Source organism: Carettochelys insculpta, chromosome 1 (assembly GCF_033958435.1).
Source record: "Carettochelys insculpta isolate YL-2023 chromosome 1, ASM3395843v1, whole genome shotgun sequence".
Taxonomy (NCBI): Eukaryota; Metazoa; Chordata; order Testudines; family Carettochelyidae; genus Carettochelys; species Carettochelys insculpta.
Window position 1 is genome coordinate 74,018,031 of NC_134137.1, and position 24,639 is coordinate 74,042,669.

The 24,639-nt window shown below is 41.1% G+C and overlaps 1 protein-coding gene and 1 pseudogene across 1 annotated transcript in view; both read right to left on the bottom strand.

Moving 5' to 3' along the window:
* The window catches only part of DIAPH3 (diaphanous related formin 3), a 492,901-nt gene that overhangs the window by 229,187 nt on the left and 239,075 nt on the right, over positions 1-24,639 (bottom strand). The window lies entirely within an intron of this gene.
* Positions 15,770-19,380, bottom strand: LOC142001612 (aprataxin and PNK-like factor; annotated as a pseudogene).

The following is a 24,639-nucleotide window of genomic DNA, read 5'->3' on the forward strand; positions in this document are numbered from 1 at the left end:
GAAATTTTGCCTCCACCTGGAAATCAAATTGACCCCCAGTATACATAAACGTATCCCTGAAATATCAGGGATGTCCTTGGAAGGAGATGGGACATTGCGCAGTTGGGGTTAGGTCTCCAATTTGCAACCAGGAATTTTCTGCCTTAGGTGCTTAACTGACTGGTTCATGCTCACTTGCTAGGGGTTTGATGGTTTCATGTGGGGTCAGAAGATTTTCTCCCCAGGTCAGTCAGACAGTTGTCTTATGGGGGTTGTGTCTTCCTCTGGGGTCACTTTCTGGGATTATCTGGGTATAGCTCATCATCATTTCCTTGCTTTCGCAGCAGCCTCACACATAGGTGCCCTCTGGTCACTCCTATTCTCTGCTCATGGCATATACCAGTCCAATCTTCTGAGAGCTTCAATATTTCAACCTAATTTCAGTTGTCAGGTTTAGTGTGCAGAAATCTGGTGGTCTCTGTGGCATATAGGAGGTCAGACCATATGATCTGATGGTTCTTTCTGGCCTTAAACTGTTTTATCATTTACTACTGGGCTACTATAACATACATACTACACTATAGACACTTTGATTGTGTACAATAAGCATCATGTGGAATCCAATAAAGTTGCAAATTTATTGTATAAAGTGGAAAAGTAAGGGTGGTTGGACTGAAAGCTAAACAGCATGTATAACGACATACTAGAAATGGAAAAACACTTGAACCTCTTTAATCCAGCAAATTTGAGAAACAGGCAATGTTGGATTATGGAATTCTCCAGACTTAGAATCATGGAATCATAAAACAATAGAGCTGGAGGAGACCTAAAAAAGACATTGAGTCCAGTCCCCTGCTCTAAGCAGGACCAAACCCATCAGATCAGCCCAGCCAGGGCTTTAACGAGGTGAGACAAACACCTCCAGAGATGGAGACTCCACTACTTCCCTGGGTAGACCATTCTAATGTTTCACCACCCTCCTAGTGAAAGCATTTTTCCTAACGTTCAACCTGGACTTTTCCAACCACAACTTGAGATCATTGTTCCGTATTCTACCATCTGTGACCACTGTGAACAGCCTCTCTCCAACCACTTTACAACCTCCCTTCAGTAAGTTGAAGGCTGTTATCAAGTCCCCCCTCAGTCTTCTCTTCTGCAGACTAAACAGTCCCAATTCCCTCAACCTTTCTTCATAAATCATATGCTCCAGACCCCTAATTATTTTGGTTGCCCTCCCCTGAACCCTTTCTAGTGTATCCACATCATTCCTATAAATGAGGGCCCAGAACTGGACACAGTACTCCAGATGCGGCCTCACCAAAGCTGTATAAAGAGGAATAATCACTTCTCTGGATCTACTGGCAACTCTCCTCTTGATGAAACCTAATATGCCATTAATTTTCTTGGCTACAACGGCACACTGTTGACTCATGTCCAGCTTCTCGTCCACTACAACTCCCAGGTCCTTTTCTGCAGAACTACTACCGAGTCAGTTGGACCCCAGCCTGTAACAATGCTTGGGATTCTTCTGGCCCAAGTGCAGGACTCTGCACTTGTCCTTATTGAACCTCATCAGGTTTCTTGCAGCCCAGTCTTCCAATTTGTCTGAGTCACTCTGGACCCTATCCCTACCCTCCAGAGTATCCACCTCTCCCCCTAGCTTAGTGTCCGCAAACTTGCTGAGGGTGCAATCTAACCCCTCATCCAGGTCATTGATAAATATGTTGAACAGAACAGGACCCAGAACCGAACCTTGGGGCACTCCACTAGAAACCGACCGCCATCCTGACATCAATCCGTTGATCGCTAACCTCTGGGCCCGACCTTCTAACCAGCTTTCTATCCATCTTACTGTCCATTTATCCAATCCACATTCCTTTAACTTGCCAACAAGAATATTGTGGGAGACCGTATCAAAAGCTTTCCTAAAGTCAAGATAAATCACATCCATTGATTTTCCCCTATCCACAGAGCCAGTTAGCTCATTGTAGAAATGAATCAGATTGGTCAGGCATGACTTGCTCTTCATGAATCCATGCTGACTATTCCTGATCACTCTCCTCTCCTTCAAGTGCCTCAAAATGACTTCCTTGAGGAGCCCCTCCATGATTTTTCCAGGGACTGATGTAAGACTGACCGGCCTATAGCTCCCTGGATCATCCTTCTTCCCTTTTTTAAAGATGGGCACTACATTTGTCTTTTTCTAATCATCCAGGATCTCTCCCAACCTTCGCGACTTTTCACAGATAACGGCCAAGGGCTCTTCAACAACATACACCAACTCCCTCAGAACCCTAGGATGAATTAGGTCCGGGCCCATGGATTTATGTACATTTAGCTTTTTTAGATAGCTCCTAACCTGTTCTTTCCCCACCAAAGGCTGTCCACCTTCATCCCACAATGCATCTATTGTCGCATTAGTCTGGGAGCTGTCTTTGTCCGTGAAGACAGAGGCAAAGAAAGCATTAAGTACTTCAGCTTTCCCTACACCATCTGTCACTGGGTTACCTCCCTCATCCAGTAGGGGCACCATGCCCTCTCTGATCACCTTCTTCTTGGTAACATGCCTGTAGAAACTTTTCTTGTTATCCTTCACATTCCTTGCGAGTCGCAATTCCAGTTGTGCTTTTGCCTTCCTGATAACTGCCCTACATTCTCAAGCTATACGTTTATATCCCTCCCTAGACATCTGTCCAAGTTTCCACTTTTTGTAAGCCAGTTGAGTGTGGCTAGTTGACTTGAACAATAAATATATTTTTGAAATTATGTAGGTGTAGTAGCAACTGCTTCAGAACTGGTTGGACACCACAGTCGCAGAGCATGGGTGCTCACGTACAGTTTTTATTTTGGTGGTGAAAATAAAAACATTCTGCAAAGTACTGAATTTTTATTCCACATGTAACAGACAGCAATAGATATGAGATCTGGGAGGGAGGTCACCTGTAGGTGCAGCAGTGTACTGGTGGTGGGAGTGGAGTCTGGGAGGTAGGGTGAGTGCGGGCAGGGCAGGACACAGGGTGTGGGAGGGACAAAGATGAGGGTGTAGGGTCTGGGCATGAGGGGTGTGGCACTGCTCCTGGAAGCACACATAGCTCTGCACCCTCTGTGCTCCCAGGCACCCCCACCCCAACTCCAAACATACGCCTCTGTGGGAACAGCAGGAAAAAAGCATCCAGAAAAGCATTTCACTGTGCTTACATTCCCAAGCTGAGGGGTCAGGGGAGCATCAACGCACAGAGCTGGTTTCTCCTCCCTTTGCAGTGGTCCAAACCACAGATGCTCCCCGAACCTGTACACCCAAATTAGGAAGGTTCAAGCATACCTTAAATACAACTGAAATGAGTTGAGTGCATTTACTTATTCCATGTTATATTGTTGATTGTATAGTCACATGATATATCTGTTACCTTTTTAATTAATATTATTGTAGTACTTAAAGTGTGCTTGACACTATACACACAGAGAGTCAACCTATGCCTCAAGAAGCTTACAGTCAAGTCACAGATATAACACTATGCTGACCTGTATTGTTCTGAAATAGCCTAAATCTGCAAACTTTCAGAACATGCTAGTAGGCACACCTTTATAGGAAGACTGCTCAGAAATCACATAGCATCAGAAATTTTCAACAAGGCTAGTGAGGCACTGGATTTTTAGTTGTATCACGTGGTTATTATATAACCCTAGTGTATGCTAGAGCAGCAAAGGGCACCCAAGAATAGTGAGCAAACCACATAACTGGTTCTCTTTCATCTCAGTAGACTACAGCAGCCCACAGCCCACTAGACTATGCACCTGAGGCCCACAGTCCTCCTGTCTGCTCCCCTTGGCCCTCCACCTCCACTCCTCCTCCCGCTCCCCAGAGCTTGAAGAGCCTCAAACAGCTGATTAGTGACATTTCAGCTTGGAGAGTGATGGGGAGCTGCAGGAACAGAACGCAAATCAGGTGATTCATAGCATTGCAAAAAAGCTGGGAGGGAGGGGAAGGAATAGGATGCATGGGACGGCAGTGTCACAGTGCACAAGAGATGCATGGGGGAAGCACACTGACAGGGGGTCCATGGGCCATAGGTGGAGTCACATGTGGCTTGCCCACCACTATGCTAAAGACTTGTTATTGCCTTATTTATGTTTTAAGATATCTGTCATGTACCTAGAGGTCTTTAAATAGGTACAGCAGTTTCCAGCCCACCATCAACGTTAGCCTCAACCAGTCCACACAAGAAATCCACTTCCTGGATTCTACTGTACAGACAAGCAACGGTCACATAAATAACACCCTATACCGAAAACCCATGGACCTCTATGCTTATCTACACACCTCCAGCTTCCATCCACGGCACACTACACGATCCATTGTATACAGCCAGGCACTAAGGTACAACTGCATTTGCTCCAATACATCAGACAGACAAACATGTACAAGACCTTTACCAAGCTTTCCTCAAACTACAATACCCACCTAAGGAAGTGAAGAAACAGACTGACAGAGCCAGACAGGTACCCAGAAGCCACCTGCTACAACACAGGCCTTGCAAGGAAAACAAGACAACACCGCTGGCCATCACATACAGCCCCCGCCTAAAGTCTCTCCAGCACATCATCAGTGATCTGCAACCCATCCTGGACAATGATCCTTCATTGTCAGAGACCTTGGGAGACAGGTCTGTCGTCACCTACAGACAGCCTGCCAACCTTAAGCAAATTCTTACCAACAACTATAGACCACCACACAGTAACTCTAAACCTGGAACCAATCCCTGCAACAAGCCTCGCAGCCAACTCTGCTCACATATCTACACCAGCAATATCTTCAGAGGACCTAACATCAGCCAAACCATCAAGGGCTCTTTCACCTGAACATCTGCTAATACAGTATATGCCATCATGTATCAGCAATGGCCCACTGCAATTTACATTGGCCAAACTTGACAGTGTCTATGTAAAAGAATAAATGGACATAAATCAAACATACAAAAACCTGTAGAACACTTCAATCTCCCTGGACACTCAGTAATAGATGTAAAATTGTTGAATGCTAATTATCTGTACCCACTGATTTTAAAATGACTAAATTAGCAGTTTCTGTTTAACAATATCTAGAGATATTGGTAGAATAGCAGTAACTATATGATGAGACTATATCTAATATAATATATCCTCAATTATCAATCTATAATATATCACCTAATACAGCAAGTTATGAGAAGCAAGGATATTTAAGAGCAACTGAGACTCAAGGAACCTCTCAGGGTCTCCCTCCCTCCTGCTTCTTTCCAAACAGAGGCACTTGCAAAGGGTCTCCACAAAGGACTTTTGAAAAACAATATAGGCATCTCATCTTGGTTAATCTCCCTTTAGGACAGTATAAAAGAATTTCAGCTGCTATGCGCAATACGCTCTAAGACACCAAGATTCCTGTCTTTAATTAAAAAATGCAGCTTTCAGTAATTTTTTTTCTTTAATTTTAAATATCTTGAATTTTGCGTAATTTTTAATTTCTGGCTTCCTTAGTAAATAAAATTTATATTTAAAAACACTGTTTAATTTCCAAGTCTTTTCTCTCCAGCTTAATTTGTTATAGTTTTCTATCCCTGTAGCAACCAGATAACAACAGGAAATGTGTTTGCCACAGATGCAGATCTAAAAACATTTTTCAATAAGCACACTTATAAGGCATGTATTTTAATTTCCCCCATATCACACCTAGGTTTATTAAAAAAAATCTTCTTGAAGTATCATGTGTAAAACTCCCTTGAAGTATCGTGTTGCAAAGATGAATTGTGCATATAATAATGAGCATTTCAGTACTGTAGAATTAAGTCTGATGCAATACAATGCAGTTCCTTAAATCTGGATTAAAAATTAGAAGGTTCACAACAGATTAGGCACTTCTAAAACAGATTTCCTAACGCTAGAGGCAGAAAGAGCACAACAAAAATGCAGTCACTTACGCTATTAGGCTACCTTGTAATATTGTTCAAATGTATTTTCATAGTACAGTGGATACTTTGGATGCAATATACTTGTTTCTGAGTTTGTATGCTTACCTGCTAATTAAGGAAAAATGTAATATTTCAGTCTTTCCCAGTCACTGAAATCATTTTTTGAAAACAAACTAGTCCTCTTGATGCCTATCCCCAATTTTACAATCACTCCAGTCAAAATCTCTGATTTGCCCTGTACTACTTAATTCTGCTCCTCAGAAGCAACAATTTATCCCTTCACACCTTGTCCAGTGAAGGAAGATTATTAGGTAACCTCTAACTGTGTTAGCGCTACAGCGCATTTCATCTGCAATACCACTATTCACTGATTAGTTAGAAGACAAGTTCTATGTTCCCTGTCCATTCCATCACTGAATAAACAAAAATAACAATCCAAAAGGGAAAACTATTTTTAGAACCCCAGAGTACTCAATCTCATACATAAAAAAGTACTTAATCTCATACATAAAAACGTACTGAGTACTAAGCAAACCCTGCGTCATATTTACCTTCCATATTTCATGCAAAAGTAAAAGTCAGATAAAATACATAAAACTCCCATTTCACTTCAGAATCTCTTTCCCCTGTTAAAACAGTGACGATGTATATGATACAACATTTCTCAGCAGTTAACAAAGAATGTCATGCCACTCTTTTTCATCATCTCCCCATCATTACCCAGCCTCTGAAATATTTACCAGTTTGTGGAGTCGTCACGTGGTTTATTTGATGACAGCACAAAAAGAATAGATTACAATGCTATAGTTCACACAGAATGGCTATTGAAGAAGAGCAATATATGTAGATGGTAGAAGAGCAAAATATTTATTTTCATTTTTAAACATAGCTATTTAATATTTAGTTATGCATTTTATGGTATCTCTGTGCCTACACACTATTCTATAGTCAGACTGTCTAGCTGCTCTGCAGACCCATCACTACCATCCCTGGCATATGAGATATACCAAGTATACTCAGAAGAAGGAGGGTCAGTACAAATCCCAGCCACACTTCATGTGGGAAATGCCTTAAAGGCCCAAATGTACTCTCATATAATAATGTTCACATTAAGAATTAAAATCCCATTGAAATTGACTTTAAGCTACCATATTTTTTTTTCTTTGTGAGAGAGAGAGACTTTGAATTTAATTAGAAAATTCCTCTAGGATGAACATAGGTAAAGAGCCCTTAACACAGAAGCAAGGTGGATTCATTTAAATCAGCAAAAACCCCTGATTTAAATCATGCAATTTAATTGCGTTTTTCATGTGTTAATTTAAAAAAAAAAAAAAAAAAAAAAGTTGGCTCTCTTTAGCTGGCACCCATTAAAATTCATGAACGTTTATTTAGACATTATATAGCTTAACTTAATTCACATTTTTCAAAATTATATTGGCAGTTACGCATTTCTTATTTACCAGATGATAATTTTGTACTTTTGATTTGTGTTAAGGTCTGTTTGGCAGGAAATTCAAATAAATTAAAATGTGTAAAACCATCTCTTCTATTAAAAAAACTGCCTTAGATGGGTTGGATATCTAAGAAAAAACATTTTAAAAATGTTTTGCATTGAAAACTAAACATTTCTTTAGTAAACCAGAAGTATCTGCAATTTATTCACCTGAACTGTTTCTTGTCATAAAGTTATTGAAGATTTTACAACTGGCAGATTTCATCTTCCCACACCTATATTTTATTCCTATGTTGATAAAGGAAAACAAGCTTTTCCGCTTTTGCAACTTTCAGCTTCTTAACTCTGAATGACCGAGTCATTAAACTAAACCAGACGAATAAACTGAAATGAAGACAAAAAGCAGTCAAGTAGCACTTTAAAGACTAGCAAAATAGTTTATTAGGTGAGCTTTCGTGGGACAGACCCACTTCTTCAGACCATAGCCAGACCAGAACAGGCTCAATATTTAAGGCACAGAGAACCAAAAACAGTAAGCAAGGAGGACAAATCAGAAAAAGATAATCAAGGTGAGCAAATCAGAGAGTTGAGGGGTTGGGGGGGAGGTCAGGAATTAGACTGAGCCAAGTATGCAGACAAGCCCCTATAGTGACTCAGAAAGTTCCCATCACAATTTAAACGATTTAAAATATTGAGTCTGTTCTGGTCTGGCTATGGTCTGAAGAAGTGGGTCTGTCCCACAAAAGCTCACCTAATAAACTATTTTGCTAGTCTTTAAAGTTCTACTTGACTGCTTTTTGTTTTGATAGTGTATAGACTAGCACAGCTTCCTCTCTGTTACTATTCAACATGAAATGAAGACAGTATTTTCTTTTCACCTGAAGAAGATGCTACTCCTGTCAGAAGTTAGCCTAGCATTGCAACAGACTCTATTCCAGGTACCTAATCCAATGATATCCACTAGTTTCATAGTTTCTTTTTTTTTTTTTAATGGCAGAACAATGTACTAAAAATAATTTTAATTTAATTTAAAATTAGTTTAATAGTTTGCAATAAATTTAGATCTTAACATAGGTTGCCAATTTCCATTTTAAATACAATGAAAGAAACTAAAACCCCAGTATTTAATTTAAATAAAAATCAGATTTAAAGCAAACATGCTTCAAAAAAAATCTACACAGAAGTGATTTTGATTGAGAATTTTGAGGGCCATGATCTAATTAGGTGTCCCTCACAGACATCTCTCCAGCATAAAAACGTAACTTTTCTTTTTATTAAAAGAGCTGCAATGTCTCCTTATTGGATCACTTAAAGTTTCCCTAACAGTACGGCTATCTACATCCAGAAAGTGCAAGCTGAGTAATGGCATGAATCTGTAATGGACTCCTCAACCACTGGCCTCATTTGTTGCAGTAGTTGGAAATTATGTAGAGAATCAGCCCAGAGATCTGCAAGGAACAGTAGTTGATCTCATGGTTTAAGCAGCTGATTTGGCAACCTGATGAACTGGACTAATCTGCAGAAGAGCTGAGCAGCAGCTGAAATAAACAGGTGCTTTGAACATGCTTTGAACATGCTACACAATTTAAATTATATTCATATATTTTATGTAATATATAAAATTGATTCAAGTGTTTTATCTTGCTATATAAATGTGATCTGAAAAATAGGTTCTATCTATTTTAGGTATTTATATAACCACTATTACCATAGTAGCTGAATGCCTCACAATCAGCAATGTATTTTTTCCTCACAAGACCAATGTGAGCGAGTGTCAGCACTAATATCTAATCCATAGTGTGCTAGACGACAGGCATATAAAACAGAACACCAAAATTATTGCTTCTGAAGAAGTCCTTTACTCTGACCAAGTTCAAGTCTAAACTTACTACCTTGATTCTGTGTGTTAACACTGAAGAAAGTTGAGCTACTGAGTATTAAATATTTAGGCAAGTTATAAGCACCTGTCTGTAAAACAGGAACTGTCTCTCTGTGCCCATGTATGAATGAATGTATGAGTTGTGTTGTCCTGTTATAATTTTTAATTATCTATTTTTAAATTGAAGGATGGTGGTGATAATGCCTTTGGACTGACTCATCACTCCAGGTGTCTTAAAATGCTGATTGAACTGAACAGCTGGGTATATTTTTTAAAGTCTGGACTTTCCAAGCCTTCAGTCTCTAGAATGAGGAAGTAGGCATGCAGGTGACTGAATCAGATTCCATTTTGTGATGCCAGTCACTTCAAAAGATGAGCGTCCCATTCTGATCTGTCAAGAAGCTGTTAAGAAGAATGCCAAAAGGAGAAAATTCAGCCAGGTTACTATCTCCAAAACACAAATAAAATAAGGAAACCTTACTGCTGCCTTCAAATCATAGCTTGCTTTTGTACAATAGGTTGCTGACCCTCTGGCTTTACAATGCTACCATCCCAAACCAAGAGCACTGTGCTTCATTCACTTTGGCTATGTCTGCACTACAGACATCTTTCAACAGAAGCCCTTCCGGAAGATCTCTTCCAAAAACTCTTCTTTCAAAAGACTGCGTCCACACACAAAAAAGTGGATCAAAAGAGTACTCTCTTCTTTTGAAAAGGAGCCTTCACACAGCCCCCGCTCATTCAAAAGAACAGGCCAGGAATCAAAAAATCAGGTACCATGAGGACTGTTCTTTAGAAAAAAAGGGTCCATGAAGAGTTTACACACTTTTTTCATTTGAAAGAAGCTTTGAAAAGGAGGGACTTCTCCTGAAACGGGAGTGGAAGAGTGCTTTTTTGTGTGTAGTTATTCCACTGGATATTTTGAAAGAGCCTCCTTTGAAAAATATTTTGAAAGAACTTGCTCGTGTAGACGCAAGCCCTTCTGTCTGTCAATTGAAGGTAGGAAACAAGTAACTTGGAATACCTAAGATTTAACATCTGCCAACAAGTAGCCATTAGCTAGCCTGCAAGTCCACTGATATTAAATATTGAAGCAATAAGAGTACTTCCTAATATTTTTACCACATACAAATTTCCTAAACCTAAATGAAACCCTAAGAACATAAACAACAAACCTAAATACTTTAAGTACAAAGCTTCTAGGCGATGTTTATGAAAGAAGGCGCTGTCTAACAAAAAAAAGCTTCTGTCAGAAAAACACGTGGAGAGTCTACATGCAAAACGTGCTTTGTTGACAAAACCTGGAACATCTACCAGCAGTGTTATACCTGAAAGGGCAGTGTTATAACATCCCTCTTGAGAGTGTTCTGTTAAAAAAAACAAAAAAAAACAAAAAAAAAAAAAACCAGCCACGTAGATGCTCCAGGGCCCTTTGGTCAATAAACAGGGCTTCCGGTTCAATGGGCAGCCCTGTTTGCAGAGCTTCTGGTAAGCCATTATGTTGACAGAAGGCTGGGCAGTCTGGATGCTGTCTGTCAACAGAGCGGTTTGGTCTTTCAATCTGCTTTTATGTATAGATGCAATCTGTCAAGACGCTTTGCTGGGAAATCCCTTCCAACGGTCACTTCTGTTGACTGATGCTTCTTGTGTAGATGTAGCCTGAGGGTTCGCTTTGTTTCCCAGTCTTTATTATGTGAAGGATGTCTCTCCTCAGAGCTTATGTTTTATTCCATTTCTATAAATTATTTTGGGGGGGAGTTCTATGGCGTACATTACACAGGACATCAGAATAATCTCTTCTAGCCTTGCAACCTATCACCCTCAAATATCTTCATTTCCGTTTATTCAAATAGTTCATTTAAAGTTTAGAAAGTGGTTGAGAATTGATAAAGTAAAACAGATGCATCTTGTTCTACAATCTATGGAAAAAAATCAGCTCTGAGAAGATGAAATCTCCCAATTCCTAAAAGACACAGTTCAGTTCAGAAACTACTAGGAGTACTTCCCGTGTTAGCTAAATCAGTTCCCTTTAAATGTAAAGCATGTTTTCATCAGCTTTAATTAAAAAATTAAGGTATATACCTTTTAAAAACAATTTTTAAATTTGACTTAATGGGGTTTGATCCTGCTTGAAGCAGGGGGCTGGACTAGATGACCTCCTGAGCTCCCTTCCAGCCCTATGATTCTATGATTTAAATACTATCTTTGGGATCTTTACTTTTACAACCAAAGGCAGCTTCACATAAATCCCAAATAACATAACAGCCATTTTACAAAAAGTGTGTTATTCATGATTTCCTAGCATAATAAAAATGTAAAAATTAAAAATCTGAATAAATGGAATATGGTGAGCTACATAAGTGTGTGAATAAATGTGTACAGAAATGGTGCATAACTTCTTTGTTAGCAAAAATGTGGGCTTCTCCTGCAGTGGAGAAAGGCTCCGGCAGCAGGAAGCCACACTGCTAATGAAAACAGAGGAGAAGTATAACGTGGGTGAGTCAAGAGTCATGCAGCACACACAACTGCACATACCCGCCCCTCCCGACACTGCCTTTACTCTACTCGTCTAAACTGTGCCTTCCTGGCTACACTACGAACACCTGTGCTAGGATGACTACCTGAAAATTTACACCTCACATTGCTGAAATAAATGTTCAGCATAGCTTTACTTCACAGCTTGTTTTTTTAAGTATCTATTATGTTTGAAATATAAGCATTTTGCTTTGTTTGCTTTTGACTTTACATCTTTTTAGACCAGCTTCCTCTTTTTGTTTCATGGTTGTTTTTAAAGCTTCTCTTCCGAAGTTCTGTGTTAACAAGCAAGGTTTTAGAATCTCTCATCTCCCCAAAACGTTGACATTACACATTGTGGTCACTATTACTTCATGGCCCAAATAAGATACTTTTTGGAATAAACACTGAGTGTTATTTAGAAGCAAGATGAGACTGGCTTCCTTTCTTGTACGATTCCAAGAAGACAGTTACCTGTTCTGTACTGGTATTCTTTGAGACATGTTGCTCAGGTGCATTCCAAGTTGGGAGTGAACTGGCACATGTCCAGTTACTTGAAGCTTTTTGCCCTACTTAGTAGCCATAGGGTCAGTGCAGCGCTCCCTGAAGTGGCGCCTGTATGGTGACCAATATACGTACTGCCCGACCTGCCCCACCGCTCATTTCCTTCTTGCTGTCTACTCCAACAGTGGGGAAGGCGGGAGGGTTTTGGAATGGACATGAGCAACATATCTCAAAGAACACCAGTTACGGAACAGGTAACTGTCTTTTCTTCTTTGAGCGATTGCTCATTTGCTTTCCAAGTTGGATGAACACAAGCCAATACCTAGGTGGTGGGGTCAGAGCCCCGGACGAAATGTAGTACAGCCCTGCCTACTTCAGTGTCATTTCTAGTGTGCTGCGTCAACGCATAATGGGCTATAAGCATGTGTATGGAGGACCAGGTGGCCGCCCTGCAGATATCCTGAATATACCCATGCCAAATATGCTGCTGAGGAAGCTTAAGCTCTGGTAGCGTGAGCTCTGATCAGGGGAGGGGGCACCCCTGCCAGCTTATAGATTTCTTAATGCAGGCCACTATCCAGAAGATGATCTGCTTGGAGGAGACCAGGAGGCCCTTAATCCTGTCTGCTACTGCCACAAACAGCTGCTGGGACTTCGTAAATGGATTTGTCCTGTCCATATAGATGGCCACCATCCCCCGAACAGCTAAAGTATGTAGGCTCTGCTCCCTAGGGGAGGCATGAGCCTTTGGGTAAAAGACCAGTAGGGAAATGTCCTGGTTAACATGAAAGGGGGAGGCCACCTTCAGTAGGAAAGCCAGGTGGGATCTCAACCTGACCTTGTCCTTGTGGAACACTGTATAAAGCGGCTCTACTGTCAGAGCCTTTAGTACCAAAACCCTCTTGGCCAAAGTAATGGCCACCAAGAATGCTGATTTGTAAGTAAGAAATAGGCCAGAAAGGCGTGGTGGGGTGGAGGGGTGCTCCTACACCACAGCAGGTTTAGGGAAGACTTTGTTGTGGTGAGTAGAGAAGGGAGCTATGCTAAAAATGCTAATTCCCCTTGTAAATGTGGAGTGAGATGTCCAGGGCAAGGCAGGTATACAGTGCCTTGAAATATTGCTTAGTAAAGCATTTAAAAAAAGAAGAAGAGGTGCTTGCTAAAGGAGCAGAACCTTATTAAATGTATCATATTACCCTTCAGTACATCTGGACAATGCATTCTTACAGTTTGCAATCCACACCAGTTCAGCTGACTGACCTTCACAATGCAGAATTTTTATCTAAAGGATTCCATAGACTCTAGGCTCTAGTGTTAGCCCCCTACTTCTGACTTTAAACACCATTTCTTCAGCCAGGTACTAGAGCAGTGTTTCTCAACCTGCGGTACATGTACCCTTGGGGTACTCTGAGGTCCTTCCACAGGGTACACCAACTCTTCTAGATATTTGCCTAGTTTCATAACAGGTTACATAAAAACACTAGAAAAGTCAGTACAATCTAAAAGTTCATTCAGACAATGACTTGTCTCTACTGCTTCATATGCCTTATGCTGAAATGTAAGTTAAATATTTCTATTCCAATTCATTTATTTGATAATATGGTAGAAAGTCAGCAAGTTTTCAGCAGCAATCTTCTGTAATATTTTTGCATGTTTTTGTCAATAAACAGTTTTTAAGTGAGGTGTATCTTGGTAGTATGTAAAACAAATCTGACTCCCGAGAAGGGTACAGTAATCTGGAAAGGTTGAATGGCACTTGTTTCAAATTCTCTGATTACCTTGGGATCATGTTTCTCAAACAGTAAGGGCAAGCAACAGAAGTCTGGGGGTACTTTGTGTGTGGGGGGGGGAGCGGTTTATAGGAGTACTTTACTTAAAAAAAAAAAAAAGCTCAGAAACAGTTATATTTGTCATTTCATCACGTTTCACTGATACCAGGAACATCAATATCCTCTTGCACTGTCTTATATTCCAGTTGAGTGTCTCATGTATATGTAGACATTTATAAATTTTCTCTTACCATGTGCCTAACACTTAAAACATTGCTATTCAAGACTCCCCAAATATGAGTTATTTAAATAGCTATTTAACAACACTGTCACAAAGTAGGATTAATCACAATCATTTAGTGAAGACTTCAATTATTTCTTCCTCGGAATCTTAATTCTTGTCTTTATGTGCAGTTATTTCAATACATTGACATTCTTCTTCATCTTTATCTTCTCTTTCAGGTCAGCTGTCATCTATCGTTAACAGCAATGCTGGAAGTACCTGACAGATCATTTGAAATGAAGCTCCCATTTCCGTTTCCTACCTAGCTTCTAGTTATGGATGTACAATAACTTCAGTACTGTACAAAAGACTATGCTTACTATGTGGAGCAGCACATTTCAGTATGCTAACCGAAATTTGTCTTTACAATCATATTGAAATATAACTTTGTATCTACTTTGCTGTTCTCTAATGACACTACTTCCACACTGCAATTTTCCAGGTCCGTCTTTCCTATTAAATCTCTCTTTTCAGTTGTTTTTCTTTTGATTTATTAGTTTGTATATTTTCAGGTTGAATATATAATTCTGCCGTAATACTTCCTTTAGATTCTGGTGTCATTTCCTTATTCTTATTATCGTTTCAAACACCACTTAGCTGGTTACTGATGGTATTTACTTTTATGCTATTGATCATGACATGAATCAAAGAATACTAGGATTGGAAAGAACCTCGAGAGGCCATCGAGTCCAGCCCCCTGCCCCAATGGCAGGACCAAGTACCGTCTAAACCATCCCTGATAGACATCTATCTAACCTGTTCTTAAATATCTCCAGCGATGGAGATTCCACAACCTCCCTTGGCAATTTATTCTGCTGTTTGACCGCCCTGACAGTTAGGAACTTTTTCCTAATGTCAAACTTAAACCTCCCTTGCTGCAGTTTAAGTCCCTTGCCTCTTGTTCTACCCTCAGAGGCCAAAAAGAACAAGTTTTCTCCCTCCTCCTTATGACACCCTTTTAGATACCTGAAAATTGCTATCATGTCTCCACTCAAAAATTATATTACATCGCAAAAGTACAAACCTCCTTAAGGTAGGTCTCCATTTTTTTTGCAAGCATAGAAATACATTCATGAGGAATGTTAAACAGCTACATTCCATCACATTAATCTTCCCTCTGATGCAATGAGCTGTGAATTTGGTAAAAACTCCAAAACCAGATATTTTTTTAAAAATGTATTCAGTTAAACCACAATATAATCCCAGAATTTTACCATTTGATTTCAATATCTTTAACAAAAAATAAAAGGGAAAACAATGTGTATCAAACAAACAAAACAAAACCAAAAAAGAAAGCCGGTGCTCATTCTTCCCCATTAAAAATTCCTGTTTGTAGTGTCTCAAGCCCGGGTAAAGTTAGCTTTCAATGTCATTCCCCAAGTCCCCACCACTCTTGTAAACAGATACATAGGAAGGACTTCACATAAAATCATTTGGCCAAAACTACTTTTTGTTTTTAATAAATTTTTGTGCTTCTTTCAAAAGCGTTTCAACATCTTCGTTATTTTTGTCTTCAGGATCTGGCTCCCAATCCGAATGCTCTTCAGTGGGGACATACTCCTCTTTCTCCTCATCATCTATAAAGCTGTCATTCACGTCATATTCATTCAGTTCATCATCGTTATTTCTGTCTTCCTTCAAAGCACTTTTTCCTCTTTCAGTAGTTTTCCCTCTGGTTCTTCTTGTTTCTATTTCTGGAGGTACAGTGTGCTTGTATTCAAGCTTGTGCTGTGGATTCTTCCTATAACAAGTAATTCCACATGGACATTCAGGAGTATCATCATCATCATCTTGGCTTATGACGTCCACCTCATGATAGTCACTGTCACGAGGGTGACTGAATTGCTGAAAATGAACTAGACTCTTCCTGAAGTTTTATGGTCATTTGCAGAATTTAGTTCTTATAGACCCATTTGCTGCAGCAATCTGTCCCATACATACAGGGTGTCCTCTTCTGCTTGCTTTGTTTAGAAGTCTTTAGAGTATCTCTGCTTCTGGCTGAATTAAAATCTTCAGCTTTAGGATCCTCATTTAAATCAAATGCTCAAGTCTCAGCTAGACAAACATGAGAGCAGCATAGCATGGCCTGGTGAGTCTGTTGGCTTGCTGAATGAATAATCTTATCTGTGGTTTCCCTTTCATTCACTTTATTTGCTTCGATGCAGAGCTGGCTTTCTGCATCTAGCCTGTGATTAGACTTCTTGCTGTGGAGCTGACAATCACTTTTCTCAACAGAACTTTTAATCCCTTGTGACTGAGTCTTACTTTCATTCTCTTCCACTTTTCCAAGAGCCCTAGTAAGAGATATTCTAGATGCATCCTTTGATGGGGGAATCATGGTTTCCTCTTCAGTAGTTTTGCATTTTTTTTAACTTGATCTTGTTTGATCTCTTTGAAATCCCCTGAATGCTCTTCAGAAGATGACCATTTTCTCCCCTCTCCATTTGCTCTTGACTCTCCCATGTTGCTTTTTCCTCTCCCTCTTGTTATTCCACCACCTCTTTTAGTGACTAGAGTTGAAAGACTTTGAACCCTAAGGTCTCCTTGCAACATCCAAGATGGAAGAATCCTTTTCCTCCCAACAGGCTTTAATTCTTCATTTTCAAGACATCTTGGTAGGATAACCACTTGAAGAGGATATATTTGCTGTTTCATCTGCAATCTTGCTATTTTTCAGGTTTCTCATTCCCCTCTCCTTCCCTGCCAGCTGTTACAGCAAACCACTGACTGGGACTTCAGAGTCTTAGTGAGGAACGAGGATTTGAAAACATATTTATCTATCAGCAGGGAAAAGCTATCACCTGGGCTCAAAGAGTGCCATTCCTCTGTTTCCAATGGTAACAGATTGCTGTTCTCAGGTGATTGATAAAAACAAGGATTTACATGGACCAGTTTGATGCAAAGCTGGTCACCCACCACTTCCAATATAGCATGTCTTCTGGATACTCTCTTATCAGTAATCTCCTTTTATTCTGTAGGTTACAACACAGTCAGAGGGAAAAGAGGTGTCTTTTACTTGGAAGGAGGCCATTAGTAACTAAATCTGTTTTTTTGACTCGTGGTCCGGTGAAACCAAAGTGACCTCATGGATCCTTTTATGAAGAAGTCGTCAAACAACAAAGAAGTTTAAAATGCTGTAAAATGGGACAAGAAGAACTTTGTGGAAAACCTTGCACAACAAGCCACACAAGCTGCAGGACAGAGAAACCTGAAAGACTTCTATAACATCACACAAAAGCTGGCTAGGTCATGGTGTACAGTGGCAAGATAAAGAGCAGCGTGTGCTAACTAACCCTAGTGAACAGCTCAGTAGATGGAAGGAACACTTTGAAGAACTACTGAACTGCCCTGACCCACATGGGACCTCTGGAATTACCGCCTGCAAATATACCTCTGCAAATTAACAGCAACAGACTTACAGAAGAAATCAGAAAAGCCATTGCACACCTGAAAAGCAGAAAAGCACCTAGTTCAGACAACATCCCAACAGAAGCAATGAAGTCAGGTAGTGAAACATCAGTAACATGATGTATAACCTATTTGGGAAAATTTAGTACACTGAAGAGATCCCACAAGAATGGAAACATGTCTACCTTCCAAAGAAAGACAATCTGAAGAAATGCAAGAACTGGAGGGGCATCACGTTACTGTCTATTCCAGGAAAAGTGTTCAGTAGGAGCCTCTTAGAGAGAATGAAGACAGCTTCCAAAGTGAGAGATCTTGTAGTGACCAAATAGCAACTCTCAGAGTCATCACAGAACTGTCACTCAGTGGAACTTCTCATTGCACACAACCTTCATAGACTTTGAAAAAGCCTTTGATAGACTTGACAGAGACACTCTGTGGAAACTGCTTCAACACCATGGCATCCAATCCAAAATTATTAACTTGATTAACTCAACATATGAGCCCCTGACATGCCAAGTTGTTCACAATGGTGTCTTCACAGAATCCTTCAGCATACTTTCAGGAGTGCAACAAGGGTGCCTACTGTCATCTTTCCTGTTCTTGATCACAATGACTGGATTATGAACAGTACAATAGACAGCCATCGACAAGACATTCAGTGGAAACGATTCAAACAACTATAGGACATTAATTTGGCTAGACAAAACTACTTCAATGACTGGCCTGAGCATTAACAAGGGAAACACCAAGGCAATGAGGATCAACCCATCCAATACCACCACCATCACATTGGGAGGGGAAGACCTGGAAGATGGGGAGAAGTTTACCTACTTGGGGAGTATTATGGGCATTGATGGAGAAACAGACAAGGATATCAGTGCCAGTATAGGTAAAGCAACAGCTACATTCAAGACTCTCCATCCTATATGGAGTTCACAAATAATATCTGTGAAGATCAAACTGTGGATGTTCAACACAAATATGAAGTGTGCGCTCTTGTATGGATGTGAGACACCTGGCGTACAAAAAAGTCTTCAAATCACAAGCTACAGACATTCATAAACAGATGCATGGAGGTACATCCTTCACATCAAATGGGAAGACTTCATCACAAATGAGGAGCTTTGGAACCAACTGACATTGAAATCAAGAGAAGAAAGTGGGAATGGCTAGGCCACATTCTCAGAAAAGCACCATCCAGTACAGTCCATCAGGCTCTCACATGGAACCCTGGAGGAAAAGGCAGAAGAGGAAGACCACGAACAACGTGGAGAAGATCTACTGAGACTGAAAGACAACAACTGGGGTACTCCTAGGGTCAGGCAGAAGTTTTGTCCTGATAAACAGGGAAGTGGAGGAGACTTGTAGATGACATATGCTATACTCAGACTACAAGGGTTTACGTCAGTTATGGTGGATGCTCCATCAGTGTCTATTTTGAAATCATGACTGGGTGTTTTTCTAAAAGCTCTGCCCTAGGAGTTCTTGTGGGGAACTCCCCTGCCTGTGCTTCACAAGAGTTCCTACTAGGTTATCTCAGTGGCCCCTTCAGGCCTGAGAGCTCTCCTCTGGGTTGAGAACTGTGTGGCCATTACCATCTGGAACCTCCTCACCACCCTTGTTACTGCTGGTGGGTAGCTCCACATGGGCCTTGTCTACACTAGCCAAAAACTTCAAAATGGCCATGCAAATGGCCATTTTGAAGTTTACTAATGAAGAGCTGAAATACATATTCAGTGTCTCATTAGCATGCGGGCGGCCGCGACACTTCAAAATTGATGCACCTCGCCACCGCGCAGCTCGTCCAGATGGGGCTCCTTTTTGAAAGGATCCTGGCAACTTCGAAGTCCCCTTATTCCTATCTGCTCATAGGAATAAGGGGACTTCGAAGTAGCTGGGGTCCTTTCAAAAAGGAGCACCGTCTGGACAGTGCTTGCACAGCTTCCTGGGTCCCGCAAGCAGCGGGGAGCTGAGAACCATGCAGCAGCCTGGCTCCCAGCATCCCTCCACTTGCAGACAGGGGAAATGAGCAGGGCAGCCTTGGTCAGTTTCCTGGCTCCAGCCAGTGCAGGGGAGCTGGGAACCAGGGGCAGCCTGGCTCCCCTCTATTCCTTGGAGCCAAGAAACTAACCAAGGCTGCTGTCCTGCTCAGTTCCCCGGCTCTGCACACAGAGGGGAGACAGGAGCCAGGCTGCACCTTTTTCTCAGCTCTCTGCTATTCAGGAGACTGGGAAACCACTCCTATCAGGGGCAGTAGCCTGACTAGTGAATCCTAGCAGATAGCCTGGCTTGAATCAGGAGGCTTATCTGATTCTTACACTGAGATAAGTGAACTGAAGAACTTGGGCTGGGCGGGGAGACATAAGTACACAACCCCAAGATGGAGGACTGCAGCCTGAGCCAGTCTGAGTCTAACTGCCCTAGGTAGCGCATAAGGAAGGCCTGGAACCTAAGTCTCAACATGCAGGGCTGAGAGCTTTGGCCTTGGGTGGTCGGGCTCAGGCTTCTGCTTCATCTCTGCATCCCAGCAAGTCTAAGACAGCCTTGGTGAATCTATGAAAATGAGATTGCAACTCATTTTGGAGTACCAATCTACAGTTTGAGAACAGCTGATTCAGTGCAAAAATGAAATCAAATACAGCACTGATACTCAGAATACCATAAAACTAGATTTTAGCATTCTAACCATTGATTTTTAGACTTCCTTACTTCAGAAAGAAGACAGTGGTATTATTTTGGATAAATAGATCCAAAGGTATTTCTGAAATTCCACACAGATATAAAACCCAACTAGAGCTGAATATGTATTCCAATTCCCAAGAAGTAAATTACTGTAACGTGGCAGTTGTAAAAAGTGTCAGATTTGTAATAAAAATTGGATTCTGGTATCAAAAAAAAATAAAGATCTTCTGTGCATGGATAAACTATTATTGTATGACGGAACGTGTTTCAGAAGAAATAAATAGATCTCAGCATTTTATACTCTGCAAAAGTAAGAAGAAAGTGCAATATTATAAGTTTCCTGAGAGCATAATGGCTTTTGGTCAAAAACAAAATCAGGAACACCCCAAACTTTTACTACTTAGGTGATCTGGACACTGATCCATATTAAAGATTTATGAAAGCAGATTATTTGTAGTTTCAATTTCTAAGTACATCTGCTTCATTTTACATAAAATTTCCCTTTCAAATGGAAAAGAAAACTTGACAAGTTAGCTCCTTTCATTGTCTAATTAAGAGCACAAATGTGCTTACAGTTGTTACCCATTATTTTCTCCGAATGTTTATAGAAAGGAAGTAATTATAGTGTTAATCTAGTTAGTAGGCATCTGAACTAAGACATGACTAGACATACACATACAGTATGAAATGATGGGAAATTTAAACTTTAGGTGAAAACACCAATATATTAGACTGCCAGGATTTTTTGTGTTTGTTTTAACACTGTTCATTTGCCACCTTAAATCTTTCTTCTTTAAATTTACGTAAAATAGTGCAGAACCAATGAGCCACAATGCCTTAAAAAGAAAAAGATCAGGACAAAAAACTTAAAACGTGATGTGAAAGTACAACCAGTAGCAACAAGGACAGTTTGGTCAGTATGAGTACAACAACATAGCATAAGAACCTAGGGACAAAATTTGAAAGGCAAAAGGTAAAGATAAAACTTATGAATAATAAGGCACATAAAGACAAAGCAAAGTATAGGTCCATTACTTAACTGGTGCTCCTTCCCAATTATGAATGACACTAGAAGGCTGAAGAGCATAATGCTTTTCTACTTCAGTCTTTAGTAGAAAAGGTTAATTGTAACCAGGTGCTTTAACACAATATTAAACAGAAGGATCTCTGACCAGAGTCATGAAATAACTGATTACTGAATATTTGTAACTATTAAATGTACATAAGCTGGAAGGATGTGATGAAATTCAGTCTTCAGTATTTAACGACCTTCCCAAAACAATCTTTGAAACATTAGCAATTATCACTCATAACTCACTGAGGATCAGTGAAGTCTCTGAAGACTATGGAAGAGCATGCATAATACCTACCTTTAAAAAGGGAAAAGTGGGGTTGTGAAGAATTATGAATTAGTCAGCCTAAATTTGATACCCAGAAAGAGAATGGAACACACAATTAACAACACCCAAACTGAGTAAGACCAGTTGCATGTCAAGCCAAGCATGCAGTCTTCCAACAGTGACCAGCACGTTTTTTTCAGAAAACGTGAAAAGAAACATGTAATTTATTGGAGTAATCCATTCTCTGTCATCTAGTCCCAGGTTCAGAAAGCATGGGGTTGCATCCCTGACCACCTTAGCTAATAGCTATAGATAGATCTATTAAACAACCATCTTGTTCAAATCTAGAGGATAAGGCAACAATTACTAGCAGCCAGGTATTTGTAAATAAAAATTCATATTAAACTAGTCTAATTTCCTTATCTGATATTGTAACAGTAGATGTTGGGAGTAGGAGACCTAACATATCTGAATTTAGAAAGGCTTATAACAACAATCTTATAAGCAAACTAGGGAAATGTGGCCCAGATTAAACCATAGTAAAATAGGTGCATAACTGTTTCAACAAGAAAACAAAAACAAAAAAGAAAAACCAAACCCAAAACCAAAACAATAAAACAACAAACAATGGAAAGGTTGCAATCTCTCTGGTGGACAGGATTAGAATTTGGAACGATCCTGACAATTTGAGAATTGACCTTACAGTAGGATAAAACTCAGTAAAGACAAGTGGTAAAAATTATGCAGAGGAAGGAAAAAATAACTTCATAACATGCAAAATGGAGGATAACTGGTGAGGCAGCAATACTCCTGACAAAGATCAGAGGATTAAAGAAATTGGATGATTTAACAATAAAACGCTTTTACAAAAAAGGCAAATATGGTTCTGGGGAGTATTACAGAAAGTGTTGTATGTACGCTAATTCTGCTCTGTTCATCACTGCTGAGGACTGAGCAAGAGCACTGTGTTCAGTTTTGGGTGGCACACTTCAAGAGTGACGTGAACAAATTTAAAGAGTCCAGAATGTAACAAGAGGTACAGAAAATGTGAACTTTAAAGGTTGAAATAATTGGGCAAGTTTAGTTCCAAGAGGAGACTGGGGAGGACATAACAGCCTTCATATATGCAAAAGGCAGCTGTAATAAGGACTGCAAGATATTATTTTCCATGTCCACCAAGGGCAGTTTGACATTACTGAAGAGCCGTTAGGGTTGTAAGTGTAAATTTGGGTCATTTCCCAAACTGCACTGGCCATGGTACACACAAGCATTTCTTTCTAGACTAAACATACTCTGTTATCATTCTACATATTAGCAATTGGCACACTCCAGCCCTCAACCCTGCAGTATCCAGCCCTGGTCCACTGGACGGTTATAAAGTACATAAATTTGCTGCTTCCAAACTGCAGTACACCCAGCTCAACAAATCCGCCTCAGATCACAACTCTACTTAACACACAACATTTAGATAGCTCTATACTGAAATTGAGTATAATTAACAAAGCAGATATTCAAATAGCATCAGGCAGAGGTATTAGAAACAAATGGTTACATATAAAATACAATTTCAACATACATTCTAGAACATAGACTTAATTAACATACTCTGATGGCTTGTAGATTACTGTTGACACAAACTCCTTGACGAACTTCACAACTAGGCTCACTATGGACCTCCCCACTTCATGAAATAATTAGGGTGACACTCACTTAGCCTCCTTGGTAAAGAATTCCAAATATCCCTTTGCCCTCCCTGGGCCTATCAGACCACTCCTAGAGTTTCCACTGATGAAGAGGCCACATTTCTTCTTGTACATTTCCTCTCTTGCAAATTTTGCAATCTCTTAATGACATCTGGTTTAGTATAAACAGAGACGTATACAGATAGTCCCCACCTTACAAATGGGTTACTTTCCGAACACCTGGTCATAACTGGATTTGATTATAAGTCTTTGAATTTTGCATAAGTCGGGGAGGGCTTGGGTTGGGACCCTGGGAGACGGGTAGGGGGTTAAACCTGGGGTGCGTTAGGGCAGCAGGGTTGGTGGGAGTGTGCATTTGAGCTAGGGTTTACAGGGGTTGGACCTGGGCAGCAGGGGTTTGTGGTGGGGGTTGAGCCCGGCCAGGGCGTTGGATCCCCGGGAGCAGGTTGAAGATGGAGACCCGCATGCTGGGGAGTGTGAGCTGGGGCCGTGGAGGATTCGGAGAGGTTGAATGGGGTGAACGAGGGTGGGTGGGGAGGTAGAGCCTCATGTGCCTCCAGAAGCTGTCAGCTGGCACCCTGCATGCGCTGGCGGCTGACAGCCCAGCACATGCCGAAGGGAGGAGTCAGCTGGGGACAGGTAGTTTGAGACGGGCTGCGGGGGGAATTGAATGGGGGTGAGCCAGGGCTGGGGTGGGCTGAGCTAGCAGTGGGGATAGAGCCCCTGTGCATGCCAGCAGCAACTGACAGCCAGAACCCCAAGCACAGGCTGGGGAAGGGGAGGTAAGCTGGGACTGCGAGAGGGAGGGGTTGAGCCAGGCGGGGGGATTGAAAGGGAGGGGTACACCAGGGCAGGATGGTGTGGAGGAGGGTTGGAGCCTCGATGGGGGCTGGAAGCCAGAGCCCCAAGCACAGGCTTAAGTCAGAATGCCATGCATGCTTGGGGTGAGCTGGGGCCATGGTGGAACTGAGCCAGGAGGGGGAGGAGTTGAACGGGGGTGCACCAGGGCGGAGTGCTTGAGCACAGGGCAGGTTGGAGCCCCACACATGCTGAGACAGCTGCATGGGGGAGGCGCGATCTGGGGCCACACGAGGATTGAGGGGGTTGGGTCTGGGTGGGGTGGGGGGATTGGGGGACCGGGATTGGAGCTGGGTTTGCGGGAGTTGGAGGAGAGCACCAG